This window comes from Malaya genurostris, chromosome 3, assembly GCF_030247185.1.
Source record: "Malaya genurostris strain Urasoe2022 chromosome 3, Malgen_1.1, whole genome shotgun sequence".
In the NCBI taxonomy this organism is placed as follows: Eukaryota; Metazoa; Arthropoda; class Insecta; order Diptera; family Culicidae; genus Malaya; species Malaya genurostris.
The window spans coordinates 23,975,234-23,992,060 of NC_080572.1; the positions used below are offsets into that span (position 1 = coordinate 23,975,234).

At 33.4% G+C, this 16,827-nt stretch overlaps 1 protein-coding gene across 1 annotated transcript in view; it reads left to right on the forward strand.

The window, feature by feature from the left end:
- Nucleotides 1–16,827, forward strand: part of LOC131434593 (uncharacterized) — a 114,553-nt gene that overhangs the window by 79,132 nt on the left and 18,594 nt on the right. The window lies entirely within an intron of this gene.

Consider the following 16,827-nt stretch of genomic DNA (forward strand, 5'->3'; position numbering starts at 1 on the left):
CCATGGAGTCGGAAATCGCTTTCGATGTATGCCAAAACCTCTTTTTACGAAGTAGGTTCGTAAAAAAAGTTTACGTTATTTGGGATCTGGTTCGTAAGAAAAGATTACGTTATTTGAGATTTGGTTCGTAAAAAGAGTTACGTAAAAAGAGGTGACGTATAAAAAGTGTTCGTAAACGGAGGTTTGGGTGTATTCTGATGGTTTGTAACGAATATCGATGAAAGTCGGAAGTCGCCCTCTTGGAAATTGAAGATCCTTTTCCTGCAAATACTAATAATTTTTGTTCCATAGTTATCCATTATGTTGTACATATCCAATAATACACATACATAAGGAAAACTTTTTTTACATCGTAAATTCCAAATAACGTAAACTTATTTTACGTCATAATTCGATTTACGAAGTCTCGATTATTACGTAAAGGGAGGTTTGGGTGTATATGAGTAATTTTAGAAGTGGTTTTATAAGTAGATTGTGACTTTCGGTTAGTCGATATATCTAGAAAGCCAGTAAAATGTTTTTCTTTTTAAACATTTACAATATTCATTCACATTTCAGAAACGGAAACCTTCAACTAGTTCTAGATGGCGACTTTCGATTTATCAGTATTTCGTGGAAATATCTTTTTTGGTATCTAATCATACTATGTATTAGAGACGGATGACGAATATTTTGATGTTGTTATATTATGTTTAAAAATGCAGTATCGTAATCGTTTAAAAATTATGAGCCCTTGGCAAATGGTCTAAAAGGTTGATTGTTATTATATTAGAAATTAGACACTATACGTACAAAATAGTGTATAAGCTAATAACAGCCTATCTATTAACTTGCTGCAAATATATTGTATATCAATATGGACCACTTTAACAAATCCAATCCAAATCGAAAAAGACATCACAGTAACACCATCTAGTGACGAAAAAGGCTATTAGTTTAGTCATGTTAAGCAGTTTGCGTTTAGCGTGCACCTACAAGTGAAATATCAAAAATAATTGAGCATGATGCACACATAGAGGTGTGAACATTTTCATATTTAAATGTATTTTTTTCTGACGAAAGTAAATATCGCCTATAAATAATGTAGAATTACGCTTTTTTAGACCTATCGTCTTCTCTTTCAAGAGTTATGAAATAGTATTTAACTTTGCTCATGAATGTTATGAATAGTGCTGAAAAGACGAAACCTATAGGCTGTGAAGGCAATGTTGGGCAGATCACTTCTGATATATAAAACAAAATTAAAATTAAATGAACGGTGTATTACAAGTTACTTTGATTGCGATATTTTTTCATTGCGTTCATGACATTGAATTTAAATTAGCTGCACATTATCTTTTCTCTCAGGGTGAGCTGGAAAGTAAAAGAAAATTGTCATTTTTATAAATTGTCTATGAATTAAAACTTCATATACTAAGCGATCTGACCCTTGCTGTGATCTGTTTTGCGAATAGTTTAAACATTAAATCAAAACTTGAATTTTGATTTTTATTTTCAAAAAAGTAGTTGAATTTCACTCAACAGACGAACCATTACAAAATTGGACAAATAGAAAGTTTGTTTAGCATTGAAAAAATATTAATAAATATTATGATAAGTGCAATACGGTAAGCATAAGGACAAGTTATACTTATTACGTTTACTACAATTGAAAGCTCTCGTTGAGGCGAATCACAAGTTACGTTTTTATACTAAATTATCTTGTTTTGAAGCATTTATTTATCATATCTATCACTGGAACCGTAATCATTATCACAGCAAACATGAATACGAATGGAGTTATTTTCAAATCAAGAAATTGTAACACTTAATTGTTGTAAAATTCTGGAATTAGCATTACGATTAATTTGTTTAGTTCTGTGTGCACATTTCACACACATTTATATAAATTGGGATTTTCATAAAACAATGTGTTCTCTTCCGAGTTAATATCAGATTGCAATTGTAAACCGTATTAACAGAAATATTCCATATATTTGGAGTTGTTTTGTTCAGTGTACTGTTTGGGATATGTGCATTAAAAAATTTGTAGTGTATTAGTAACCTTTTTTGCCACCGCACTGTACTGTGATGTGCCTCGTGAATCGCAAGAGTTATCATTATTGATATATATATATATATATATATATATATATATATATATATATATATATATATATATATATATATATATATATATATATATATATATATATATATATATATATATATATATATATATATATATATATATATATATATATATATATATATATATATATATATATATATATATATATATATATATATATATATATATATATATATATATATATATATATATATATATATATATATATATATATATATATATATATATATATATATATATATATATATATATATATATATATATATATATATATATATATATATATATATATATATATATATATATATATATATATATATATATATATATATATATATATATATATATATATATATATATATATATATATATATATATATATATATATATATATATATATATATATATATATATATATATATATATATATATATATATATATATATATATATATATATATATATATATATATATATATATATATATATATATATATATAGTATATTTGCTTGCTGGGCTGATTCGGAGGTCGTTAGCGCAGTGAATCGAATATTGCTAATATTCATAAGTTCAATTAATTTGCTTTCACTCTTAAGGGGTGGGTAAAGGTAGACTTTTGAAAAATCGTTTATTTTTTCTTTGTAAAACATGGTAAAACATTTCAAGAATATATTTTCAAATTTTCAAGCATAGCGGAACAAAGCTCTGGAAGTTTTTTATCTTTGCTTATATCATACAAGGCAAGGGTTTGGCACACAGGCCCTAGAGTTATGCTATTCGACAAAACATTATTGAAATGTTTTATTATGACAAAATACAAAGAAAAAATATTATTTTTCGAAAGTGTTAGACCCTCTCGAAAAATAAATTGGTTTCTTTCGATTTTATAGACAATTAACTTTAAACGCGTTTTTCTTGAAAGCAGGTTTTGTAAGTCCAAATCCATCGTCATTCGAAAACTACTACACCATTTTTTCAAATTTTGCACACTTTTTGTACATGTCACATACTAGACCCCAGAATCTCCCTTTTTCCTTCCGTAGTTTTGACTTTAAACAGCCACCAAAATTTAAAAAAATAAAAAATAAAAAAAAAACGTAGGGGTCTCGAAAAACATCTACTATAACTACGTTAACGAATCAATCTTCTGATAAGTCTGCGCTGAGATCCAATGGACACCACAAATCATGATTTCTAAGAAGTGTCCTGTAAAATATTCCTTCAAATATTTCTAAATATGTTTCCACGACAAAATTACAAATTGTTGTGCGAATAATGCTTCCTTGTTTATTTTTTTGAACAATAACTCTAAAAAAATCGCAAAAATAGTGTTTTTGTTTCATACGTGGTCGGTTTTTGCGTTATTTTCGAAACTCTGGGACTTCATTTTGATCCTTCTGAATCCAAATATATTGCGATGGATTATGTATGGGATGAATGAAAATGAAAAGAGCAAACATTAGAATACAAGCACTACTCAATTTGTTTACTTGATTCTGAGAAATACTTATTTAATAATTTGAAAATACTGGATTTTATTATTTCATGAAATATCATAAACGAACCAAGGACGGCTACATCTTTCTAATGCCAGAATGATGTTTTGTATAAATGCATCTGGATGTATTCGTATATACTTGATTTTGTTGTTGTGAGAATAACCTTCCGAGAACCAAAAGAGAAAACAAAGAAGAAATTGACCTTACCTTATCACATTAATTTATTTCATTGCACAGACTATATCTATCCACCAAAACATTTTTTAATATACATCTAGATTACTTGGTTTATATGAAAGATATATATGGTTGATATATAAATACGAAAATCGTAAATATGCACCCTTATTATATATTACTATTGTGGAATTAGATTTTTTGTTTTAGCAGATTTCGCAGCCGATACTTATTGAACACAGTGTTACCAGTGTTACCATCCTACTGATACTAAGGTTGGTGTCAGAGTGAAAGCATCACGCGAAGCGTCTGGACTCGCGTGTCAGCTAATTACATTTGATCAAACCAAATCTGTCAAAGTGAATGCGATGCGAAAACAGTACATAGTATTGAATCGCTCCGCGTTCCGCGCTCACTCGGACATCAACCTAAGAATCCTTCCAGGTTGGGACTGGAACATACAACAGCTGTATTGTATGGCTTGCGCCCTAACTATTGAACCACCACTCCGAGACGAGACAGGCAGTACAAAAGTCTTATAAAACTTATGAAATTGAAAACAATCAAGGACTGCTTTAAAATTTTTATAATTCCAAAACTTATCGAATCAAGCAGACGTGTACACAGAAATTTTTTTCGTGGAAAGGTATCTCGTATGAGACTGAAGCTTCACAAAAAATCACGCTTATATGTATAGACTTGCAGTTTCGTTTTTGGCTCGAATGGCTAATCAGAGTGATAATTTCCAACTGATGTGTAGTTATGGTCATATTTAAACTAACCTCTTTACGCAACCAGCACTAGTATTGAACTGAATTTGCACTATAACCGATTCTTGAATGCCAAATTTGTTGTAAGATTGTAGTATTGAGGCTTAGGATAGCTAGAAAGTGGAAGAAGTAAAGCGCTTGCTATTCTGAAAAAATCATATATTAAGTAGACAAGGTTCTCGTGGTACGAACTCAAATGAAGATTTGGGTGATCCAGTGAGAAACACTGGATCAGCGCCTTCAAGACACTAAAAATCACATAGGAAGATTGCGGGATGAAATCTAGGGAACAGAGAAAACTAACATGATTACCAATCGCATTCGAGAGCTACGAGTCGAGCGATGTAAGAAAATCTTGAATTTCCCCATACGATAGAATCCGATAATCCTGTTCACCGACGAGAGCATGTTTTCCAGAACCGACCGTTACATTAGTTCTCTCTCAGTAAAAGACGTGGTCGACGAGTATGAAAACTTGTAATTGATCAAGTATTCTAGCGTTTTGGTGTTTGGATTGTTGGATTCCGATGACAACCAAATTGACCCGGTCATCATTCAAGAAGGCGACAAGGTGAACACGAAGGACTATATCGGGATTATAAGTAAATATCTTCTTCCGTGAATCAAAGTTTTCCGAAGCCAGATGTAGTATTTATACAAAATGGGGCTCCGTATCATACATCGAACCGCGCTCAGAAGTAGCCTCATGAACATCTACCATTCTGGGCGAAGGATATTTGGCCGCCATCTAGCATCGATCCTAATTCGCTGTGATAAAGGCCTAGGTTTGTTTTAAACGCCGCCCGAGAACAGCAAGCCGCGAAAACATTGACCCGTATCAGAAGAGAGATGGATTCTGAATACATTATTATGACCTTATTGATTTTAGCTCAATGGTGCAAATATTATCACGCATACGGTATATGCTAACACGCCACGGCATGATTATCCCATAAGACCGCATAAAAAAATCGACAAACATGGAAGCAAAAGCTATAGAGAGCTTTGAAAGCTTTTTCACATGTTGTATTTGTAATTGTGTAAGCTTCACATCGACATCCCAAGTAAATATCATTGAACGTGCTGGTCCCAATGGATTCCATTGCATGGAATGATGAAATGAGAACGGTTATGTGAAACTGATTATTCTTAGTTTCATTTCAATTACACGAGCCACTAATATAAAAATAAAAAGCGACTATTGGAAGAAAAATAGTATTCAATATATGTATCACTTTGCTATTGTTCCTTTGTTCGTGTTTGTTATTCTATTTACCATAGTCGAGGGATACATCAAGAATTCCGGGGCTTTTGAAACAATTTAGACGCACTTCATTAGTAGCTCTTCTGGAAGAGAAGTTTCGATTGAAACCTACGACTATGCAAAACAGTTACACAAATTATAAATTGATAATCCCATGATAATCAATACTCCTTGTATATAGAAACCGATATGAAGGAAGAAGACTCTGTGACATTTCATTCTAAAGTTCCGCTAGCCACCCTGCGGTATCGTCGCTAGATAGGAGCTGGATTAAAAATCTACAACTCTGTCATAAAGACGCCTTTTCAGTACTCCTCCTTGAACGATGAATGTTGGTCCTTCAAGCACCGCAGTAAATACATAGGGCGATGGGGTGGCCAACAAATTACACATGAAATGGGTGGGACGATCAACGCTAGTGGGTAAATTGTAGGGGAAAGTCTTATAAAGCGCCCCTGCTAGCCAAAATGCCCCCTTTCCTTTCTTAAGCATTGAAGACTTTTCTGAACCAAAGTTTTATCACTAACACTATCTTTTCGTAGGATCTTTCTGCTATGCAAGATTGGTGGTTGTCGTTTGCAGGAAAGTATGAAAGAACTAAAAATTTCATTTGGCAGCTTTTCGATGTAAAGTTTTGCTTCGACTGAATAGATGTTTTATCCGCCATTTCTTCAACATACTGATTATCTCAAAACAGTAACTTTATGGACATTTCAAGAAGCATAAAGCATCATTGTTGTGGGATAAAATGTCTTTTGTTGTGTGTCATGCCACTGATTTGTTGTGAGACATATTTTACGGCTGCTGGGGCATTATGTCTGAGGCGAGCGAAAAAAATTAAGAATGTGTCCGTTTTGGAAAATGTGTTTATATCAATCCATTCTCATCTTTTCTATTGGAGTCATTGAAAATTATGTTCCTCATCCGTATTGCAATGAAATACTTACATTCTAGAGGAAAATATATCAATACACTTGGAAATATCTCAATGTTTTCTTAAGGGGGGCATATTATAACACTTTACCCTACGTTTCATGACACTCCCATTTCAGTTATCGTTCCGTTTCCTATCCGGTCACTTCTACCCGTCTACAGGCGAGTCATACGTGGCAATGTAGGATGGTGGGAGCTAAAGTAGGAAATCAAATGAGCACGTGTCACGCACATCTTTTAGCATATTCTACAACCACAACCTTGATATAAATGCTGCTATTATGTTCTTATGCTTTGTATTTTTTGAGAGACTCGAGAGATTTCGTTATGCAAATGAACAGTAATCATTCAAAAGGTTCGTTAATAGGCAATTGCCATCTGTTTTATTTATGCGGGAATCTTTTCCATTACTGGATCTCTAGAAACAGAGATAACTTCAATTCTCATGACGCTCTTGCTAAGAGCTTATGGTTTAAGGCGATGATAAAAACGATTTCTCATATCTATCATGATGGGTAATTATTATTTCAGCTATTTATGAACCTAGAATGATGTTTACTTAAATTTCTGGAAATTTTTCGTGATATCGTTTATAAATCGAACCACAAAATATAATAAATAATTGCTATAGATATCAACGAACATCTGAAAAAAGCAGTTCCAAAGTAACTATACTATATATAGGTATTCCTAGCGTCAGAACTGGTTAACTTACCCTATATGAAGCCGTTCTAACACCATGTTTCCCTGTCTCCTAATTGATATAGACTAAAAAACGAGCAGGGTCAATAATCTTACTTTGATATGAAAGCTCGATAATGAATTATCGAGGCCAGGTGCCGAGCTTTGCTTCGGAATAGTGAATTATATGCCGCACTTTGTGTACCTAAATGAATTGGAATTATTGATCGCATCGTTCATTTTGTACTTTCTGTCGGTGACAAAACGACAGCACTTTAACAGCCTGAAGCTAGGCACCGTTATGGTGTACCTGGCGTGAGCTTCAACAGACAGCATCATTTTATAGCGAATCTTGCACAAATAAAATCAATCGACGCTTCTTACAAATAAGTAACAAAACATCAGATCGAAATAATTTCAATAATTATTTTAGTTTCGATTATAGAGGTTTTAACTTCAAGGTCATTCATCTCTTCGGGTCAGAAAAACTTTCTGAGCCTGTTTTCTTACATCAAATCATCAAATCCGTTCCAAAAGTATTCCAATTATAAGAGTAGTCATTTTGGATTTTGGAACGATCCTAACATCATTTTTCGGTTTCTACTAATCCATCTTGGATTTTAGAACGAACCTAAATATCACTTTCCGGAATTAACTCTTCAAAACCGTTCTAAAAATATCCATATTGTAGTGGTTTCCATGGAATATCAAATACTAGGAAATAGGTTTAATTTGATGCAAAAACCTTTTTTACGAGGTAGCTCATAAAGTTTACGTTATTTAGGATTTGGTTCGTAATAAAAGACTACGTTATTCGGGATTTGGTTCGTAAAATGATTTACGTAAAAAAGTGTACGTAAATGGAGGTTTTGGTGTATAAGCTATAATTTTTATCAAATGTAACATTTTTTCAATAAATATATATTCCGACTATTTAAACACAAATATTAAGTATATTTCCAGTTAAATTTCTATGCGCATTTTTCAGTCTACATACTTTATTTCTTCATTGCTGATCGAATTTTACATGCATCTCACGTAATTTGCGCTTGTCCCTTTCACATGATTCACACGGATTTTACAATAATGACTTCTCGCAGACACTTAAAAGAAGAAAAAAAGGGAGAGAATTTTTTCCAGTATTATCGTTCAACAAAATAAATTTAAATTTTTTTTATGATGAAAAGCATCATTCGAATAACATTTTGTTTTTTTTTCGTGGAAAAATATCGAGAAACAAGTCGGTGAAGTGGTATTTTTGAGAACGCTTCTTAAAAATCATGATTTGCGGTGTCCACTGTATCTTAACGCAGACTAATCACAAGTGAGCAAACTAATTTTTCTAAACCCCAACGTTTCTGTTTGATTTTTTTTTTAATTTTTCAAATTCTTGGTTCAAAGTAAAAACTACGATTTTTCACGAAAAAACCCGTCATTTTGTAGCTATGAAACCTCCTCAAAGTAACAAACAACGAAAAGGAAAACGTTGGAGTCTAGATTTGTATATGTAGAAAGTGTGTGCAAAATTTGAAAAAAAGTAGTGGTGCAGTAGTTTTTGAATGATGATCGACACGGACTTTCAAAATCTGCTTTCGAGAAAAACGCGTTTAAAGTTTCTTGTTTATAACATTAATGGAAACAATTAGTTGCTCCAGGGAACCTGTAGGGTCTAACATTTTCAAAAAATCATATATTTTCTTTTATAATTTATTAAAACGAAACATTTCAAGAATGTTTTGTCAAGTTTTGAAGTCAATCGAAGTAGAAATCTTGGTCCTGTGCGCCGAGATTTTGCTTCTTCGTAGAATGAGATAGCCATAGACAAATGTCCATAACTTCTAGAGTTTCGTTCTAATAGGCTTGAAAATTTCACAGAATATTCTTAAAATGTTTTACTATAAGAAAATATAAAGAAAATAATAAATGATTTTTCAAAAGTGTTAGACCCTACCCGCCTCTTAAATCCGATCCGAACCCATATAGTAAGTGTTTTGAAGGAATAACAATAAACCGGAAGTTGCCGAATCCTTCCAGGTCGGGGCTCGAACATACGACAACTGGTTTGTAAGACCAGTGCCCTATGCATTGAACTACCAACCCGGGAATTTTCAATCGCACGTGAGCTATATCAATCCATAATGAAAAAAAAAACTGTTTTAATCCACCTAGTGGTGTAATGATATCTTTCTCCTATCAATCCAACTATCATATATAATAATGAGGTATAAAATTTTCAACACACTTTACCCTATAATTACGGAACCGGAAGTCGGTTCCGGATGAAATTCAGTAATTCCGTATGGGACCACAGGATATTTCATTTGAGCTTAAGTTTGTGAAAATCGGTTCAACCATCACTGAGAAAAGTGAGTGAAAAAGAGTGAGATCAATTTGGGGAAATGTGACCACTATTTACGGTGTCTACGGAATCGGAAACCAGGACCCAGAAGAGCAAAACTCAGTTTGTTTGGCCGTCCACTGATAATGACTATCGAATGGAATAGCTTTAAGGCCTTAGTAAAAATTTCACGGTTTTTGTTTCGTCCCTTTACGTGATGATATGAAATATTCAACACACTTTACCAATTATTCTGGAGCCGGATCCAAATGAAATTCAGGAGTTTTGTATAAGATCCATTATAGAATGGAAATTAGTTTGTAAAAATCGGTCACGCCATCTCTGAGAAAACTGAGTAAGTAATTTAAAATTGGATTTTTACACTAATCACTCTATAATTCAGGAAACAGAAGTCGGATCCAATTGAAATTTATAAATTTAGTGAAGGGATTTTAGGCCATTCATTTGAAGCTAAGTTTGTAAAACGTGCATTATCAATCCGCATGTGTTTTTTGCATGAATATTCTTCGGTGTTTTAGTTCTCGTGACATTATTTCAATGACCATCGTTTTAAGCGACAGTTTGAGATTTTAATCACTCATTACCCTATAATGTCGAAATCGCAAATCGAATCGAATTTGAATCTAAACATGTGATAATCGATATAAAATTCCATGAGATGTCGAAGTAAGTTCCACTTTAGAGTTTTTCATCATTATTTACGGTACTTCCAGAGCCGGTATTCAGGTATGACCATAAATTAATATAACAAATAAATTGTAATAGTTTTGAGTTCAACTTTGATGCTTTTTGAGATTATCATCTTCTATATCGGTTTGAGTTTTAAAAACTCATCACCCTGTAATTCCAGAATAGAAATAAATTCCAGAATATTATTCGGATAAAATTTATTAATTTTGTATGGGACCAGGAATCCTTTAATTTCAATTTTTGTTTTTGAAATTCGATTTGGCCTTTTTGGGAAAACAATTGAGCTTTGAGAAACGATTCGATACTGGAACCGGAACTCGGAAATCGGTGTAGCCGAAGCCATTTAAATTCAACTGAGGAACTGTATAGTTTACATTTGATTCAAAATGCTTGAAATCAGTGTTTACATCTTTGAGAAATCGTAGCGCGAATTAAATTTTTAGGTACCTTCCGAAATTTCGTTCCAGAACCAGAATTCAGGAACCTTGTTTTGGAGGATACAACTTTTCATATAAATCTAAGTGTGTAGAAAATGGTTGAGCCATCTTCGAGAAAATTGAGTGAAACTATTTGTCACATACGCATTTGATGATCTCGATGAACTGATTCGAATGGTATATGGATGTTATATTCATTTATTTATTTATTGCTGTAAATAGTTTAAATCGATATAATTATGAAATTGCTCTCAACTGCCATCATCTGGTTTATACGAGGTCTGTTCAAAAAGTACCCAGAATTCTCATTTTTCTAAAAAAATATTTATTTATTCGTCTACATCTATATGGTCCCCTTCAAAGTAATCCCCCCTAGATATAATACACTTATGCCAGCGTTTTTTCCAGTCTTCGAAACACCCCTGATAGTCACTTTTTGTAATGCTCTGTAGCACTCTCAGCGATTCTGCCTTTATCTCTTCAATCGATGAAAAACGCTGTCCTTTCATGGGTCTCTTCAACTTTGGGAACAGGAAAAAATCACACGGAGCGATATTTGGTGAATAAGGAGGTTGGGGCATGATTAAAGTCTTGTTTTTAGCCAAAAAATCACGATCAAAATTCAGCAGTATTGGAACGAATTTTGCTGCCACTCGTTTCATGCCCAAAACATTTGAAAAAATATGATGGCATGAGCCAACTGATATGCCAACTTCATCAGCAACTTCTCTAATAGTGATTCGGCGACCATCCATAATCATTTTTTCCACTTTTCCCACATTTTCATCGATTATTGACGTGGTGGGTCGACCGGAGCGTTCGTCGTCTTCAACGTCTTCGCGGCCATCTTGGAAACGCTTATACCACTCGTAAACATTTGTTTTTTTCATAGCAGACTCACCGTAGACTCTCTGTAACATTTCGCACACTTGGTTACACTTTATTTCATTTTTCACGCAAAATTTAATACAAATTCTTTGACTCTTCAATTCTTCCATTGTTTAAACTAACAAAAATCGCCGAGCTCAAAAAAACACGTCTACACCAGCCGCTACAAGACAGAATGTAAACAATGAATACAGATGAAAATTTCACCATACATTAGGGACATATGTACCAACACAATAAAAAAAATTTTGACCGCCGGACTCTCCAGACGCGCGCAATTAAAAAAATCCGGGAACTTTTTGAACAGACCTCGTATATGTCATATTTGAAAGATTATGTTGCCAAAAACTAACCGTGCTTTAACCGGTACGAGGTAAAATGTCATGAAAAAGTATGCTGTACACAGTCTTTTTGGTACTTAGATACAATTGTATGTAACAGTATAAAAAATCGTGGTATCTCCGTTAAAAATGGACGGATTTAAACAATCTATGGCTTGTTGGATAGCTATTACCGTGCGGAATCTAAGTATGAAAACAAATTCCGTTTTCAAGGTCAATTGTTACAAATATTTTGACATAAAACTTCGTATAACTCAAAAAGTAAACATCCGATCTCAAAACCATTCAATAGCGTTCAGGGTGATGGGGAGACCTTTCATTTGCGACTAGTTCGGTCCAGCCATCTCTGACCTTTTAGTTGACAACACACATACAGACACACGGACATTTGCTCAGTATATGACACTCGGCTCTCCGGGCATCGGAAAATTTTTCTAAAGTTTGAGCGAATTCTATACCTATTTTTTATATTTATAAAAAAGGTAAAAATCGGTTACGCCAGCTCTGAGAAAGGTTAGTACACACATTTTTTTGCACATTATACCCCATAACCCATAAACCGAAAGTCAGATCCAATCAAAATTCAGGAATTTTGTATGAGACCATAAGAACTTTCATTTGAATCTAAGTTTGTGAAAATCGGTTTAGCCATCTCCGAGAAAAGTTGGTGTCTCTACATGGGGCAAAGTGGGACAAAATATTCAAATTGTTCTGAACAGTTAGTTTTTGTAACGAGTTTAGGATAGAAATAGGTTCTAGTCGGGTTTTTAGTTGATAAAGATAGTGCAAATTATTATAAGCCACAAATATCTCATTTAAATAGTGAAAACAATCGTTAAACCAAAACGTTCCCCGTTGCTCCATCTTCCCCTAAATATGCGTGAAATGCAATGCTTCGTTTATGTTATAAAATGTAAAATCGCAAGATTTTTTCAACCTGTGTGTAGACTGGAATATTCCTCTTTGCCAAATTCAAAATTTGTTACTCCTGAATCGGAATGGATATTGAACAGAATAGCCAAATATTTTAGGCACTTGGTTATGGGCATCCGTTTGTAATAGGGATTACTATATTGTCTGAAAGTTGTTTTGACAGTGTAAATTGACGTCTCTATTCAGTATTGTTTGGCAGGTGCTCATGAATAGATTAATATCAGAACAACGTTTCCGAATCGTGGATATTTATTATCAAATTCAGTGTTCAATTAAAACAGTTTACAGATAATCGTCCGTCCGAGACCACCAGGAAAGCACGTAATTAACAAATTTCGATCTACATTCACTTTTTTTGGATGCCAACCGATGGATCCCGATAAATGTACTGTTTGGTGTTGTCTATGAGCAGGTGGATTCATCGGTCCTTATTTATAAAAAATGAAGAAGGACGACCCGTTACCGTCAATGGAAATCGATACAGAACCATGATCAATGAATTTTTGTTGACAAATCCTCAAGATATAGATGTGAATGAAATGTGATTTCAACAGGAACATTTGAATCTTTGCGTTTGCGTTTGCGAAAATTGGTTGAGCTTCTTTAGAGATAATTTTCACATATTACCATATAACTCCGGAACCGGAAGTCACATTCAAATGAAATTCAATAGCAAACTATGGGATCATAATACCTTTTATTTGAATCTTAGTTTGTGAAAATCGGTTCAGCCATCTCTGAACAAGTGAGTGCATATTTTTTCATTTTTTGATACATATCATTCTATATCTCCGGAACCGGAAGTCGGTTTGGAATGAAATTCAATAGCAGGCTATGGGACTATGAGACCTTTCATTTGAATCTTTGTTTGTGAAAATCGGTTCAGCCATTTTTGAGAAAAGTGAGTGCATATTTTTGTTACATACACACACATACACACACACGGACGGACGGACACACACACAAACGGACGGACGGACACACACAGACATTTGCTCAGTTCGTCGAGCTGAGTCGAATGGTATATGACATTCAGCCCTCCGGGCCTCGGTTAAAAAGTCGATTTTCATAGTGATTGCATAGCCTTTCTATATGAGAAAGGCAAAAACCCTTCTTAGTCCACTTAGTGGAATTTTCATATATCTTAAAAAATCACCACATGTCATCTCGAAAAATTTTTTTTTGAAAAAATCGACTTTTTTTTCAAAATTGTTTAAGTTTCAGAAAATTTATTTAAAAAAAAAATTCTTTTCAGATGACACTAAATCTCGACGTTTCATACAGTTTTAAGAGTTTCGGCATCGAAAAATATTTTCGATTTTGGAAATTTCATGTACTTCCATATGGTGTCCCCCTATGGTGCTTTTCCAAGATCGAAAATTTTCAAACCTTAACCGCCGGGCAGCACCCCTTACGCATGTCCGATTTGGCTCAAATTTTGCATGAGAACATTTTTCGAGGTGCTTAACTGGTGCTTTTGAGAACTAGAGCTTTTCGAAATTAGAGGTGATCATCATAAGGGTGATGGCACCCTTATATATATATATATATATATATATATATATATATATATATATATATATATATATATATATATATATATATATATATATATATATATATATATATATATATATATATATATATATATATATATATATATATATATATATATATATAAGAGCGGTCAAAATCAACGTGTTTTGTCGGTTACGTCAACTTATACCATCATATCTCTGGAACCGAAAGTCACAGCCTTTTGATCTTTGAACTTGATCAATGGCCCTACAGTAGCTTTCAAACGTTCCTTACTAGATCCAACAATCATTCTCTGCTATATGAAAAATTAGAACAACATTCCATCACAAAGCTTAAAGCGCCTGATTTTCAAGTGTGCAAAACTGCCGCATGACTAGTTCTCCATGATATCTTCCATATTGTGATTCAAAGATTAAACTGGACCAGATCAACTCGTCACCTATAACGAAATCTCTCTATTCAATCCGTTCACATGCAGGAATTTTTCCACTCACTAAACCGCAAATTGGCTATGGACGCACAAAGAAACTCAATGTTGTGCATAAAGTTAATAAGACTGTTTTATTTTTCCTGAGTAAACAAAATTTACCTCAAATAAGTATAGGGCATGAACAGTGATGTGAAACTAAGCATGATCGATTTAGTATGGAACTGACATTGCACATCTACCCTTTAGGCACGCATTCTAAACACGCGAATTATATTGAAGCGGTGATGGCTAAGTTTGCCTTAGGGGATGATGTCAGGTCTAGGCCGTTATCTTCAATGTTCCGGAAATCCTATCGAGTAATGTATCGAGCGTGAGCAGCAACTGTGCCTCCGGTGGATTGTTTCGATTCAACTTTGGAGATGTATTACACGTAACGTAAATAATGTAAAAACCTAATAGCCGTTCACGAGTTTTCAGTATTTGAACCTATTTGAAATACTAATTCAGCCGAGAAACTAAAATAAATGAAGTGAATAGTATTTTTTACGAGTGATGGGAATAAACCATCAATATTGATGAAAGAAACAAAAATAATACACGATGTCTTGTCTCTGATGAACGAGAAACGAAAGCTAACCGATTTCCTCTAAATTATTTCGAAATCTTTTAGTTAATTTTAGCTTCCTTTTATGTGAATAGTACTGAACACCGGAGACTTCCCTGCGTGTAGTAGGGTACTCCGTGCACAGGTTCGTCAGGTTTCAGCGGCTCGTAATAGATCAATCCTGTCTGGTCCCACCACACATGCAGCATGACCGTACAGATTTGGTCGAAACTTCTTCCGGATTCTCTCACGATTTCTTGTGATGAGGGTTCTTAAAACATCCATTTTTCATAGCCAGTGACAATACGATGCAGGACAGGCTTTCTTTCGTGTCGATGAAACAACATTTCACCCGTCACTTTTTGGTTAAAATTTCTTAATGTTGAACTCCCGGTGCTGTTGATGCGTTTGTGTATCGTCTTCATCCAATCATGCTTGCAATTAGACACCACCAAATAATTTTCGCTCGCCAAAGCATTAGTATAAATAATAAAATTTTAATTAATAATTTCCAGTACAAGTTTTTTATTTGTGTGGTCGTAATCCTACTAACTTGAAGTGAGAATATTGTGTATGATGGAGATGAGGAATCAGTTCGGGTGAGGGGGATGAGTGTGTTACAAACTGAAAAATAAGTAACCTGATTTTTTGAGTGAAGTTCCCTACTGCTTATTTTCATACATGAACTCGAAAATAGACAGAAAATTATTACAATTTTGACAACCTAAAATCTGAGGTCGTCGCTTTAAAGTTGTTCACGAAATTAATTATGTTGGTATATTTGATATTTTTGCACGAACCAAAGGCAGAAAGAAAAAAATTACGAATTAAGCAATCTATATATATACATAGATATATATATATATATATATATATATATATATATATATATATATATATATATATATATATATATATATATATATATATATATATATATATATATATATATAATATAAGCGGAAAAAGTGTGTGTAGCTAATGTTCTCTGGTATGTGTGGACCGATCTACAAATCATTTTTTTTTTGGTCGAAAGGTGACGTTTATGCGGAGGTTTTAAGCTATAGTACATAGGGAAAATCCTTTGGGAAAGTAGAGAAAAACTAGAAAATTGGTTCGTTTGGAATTGGAAATTTTCTACTCAATACATG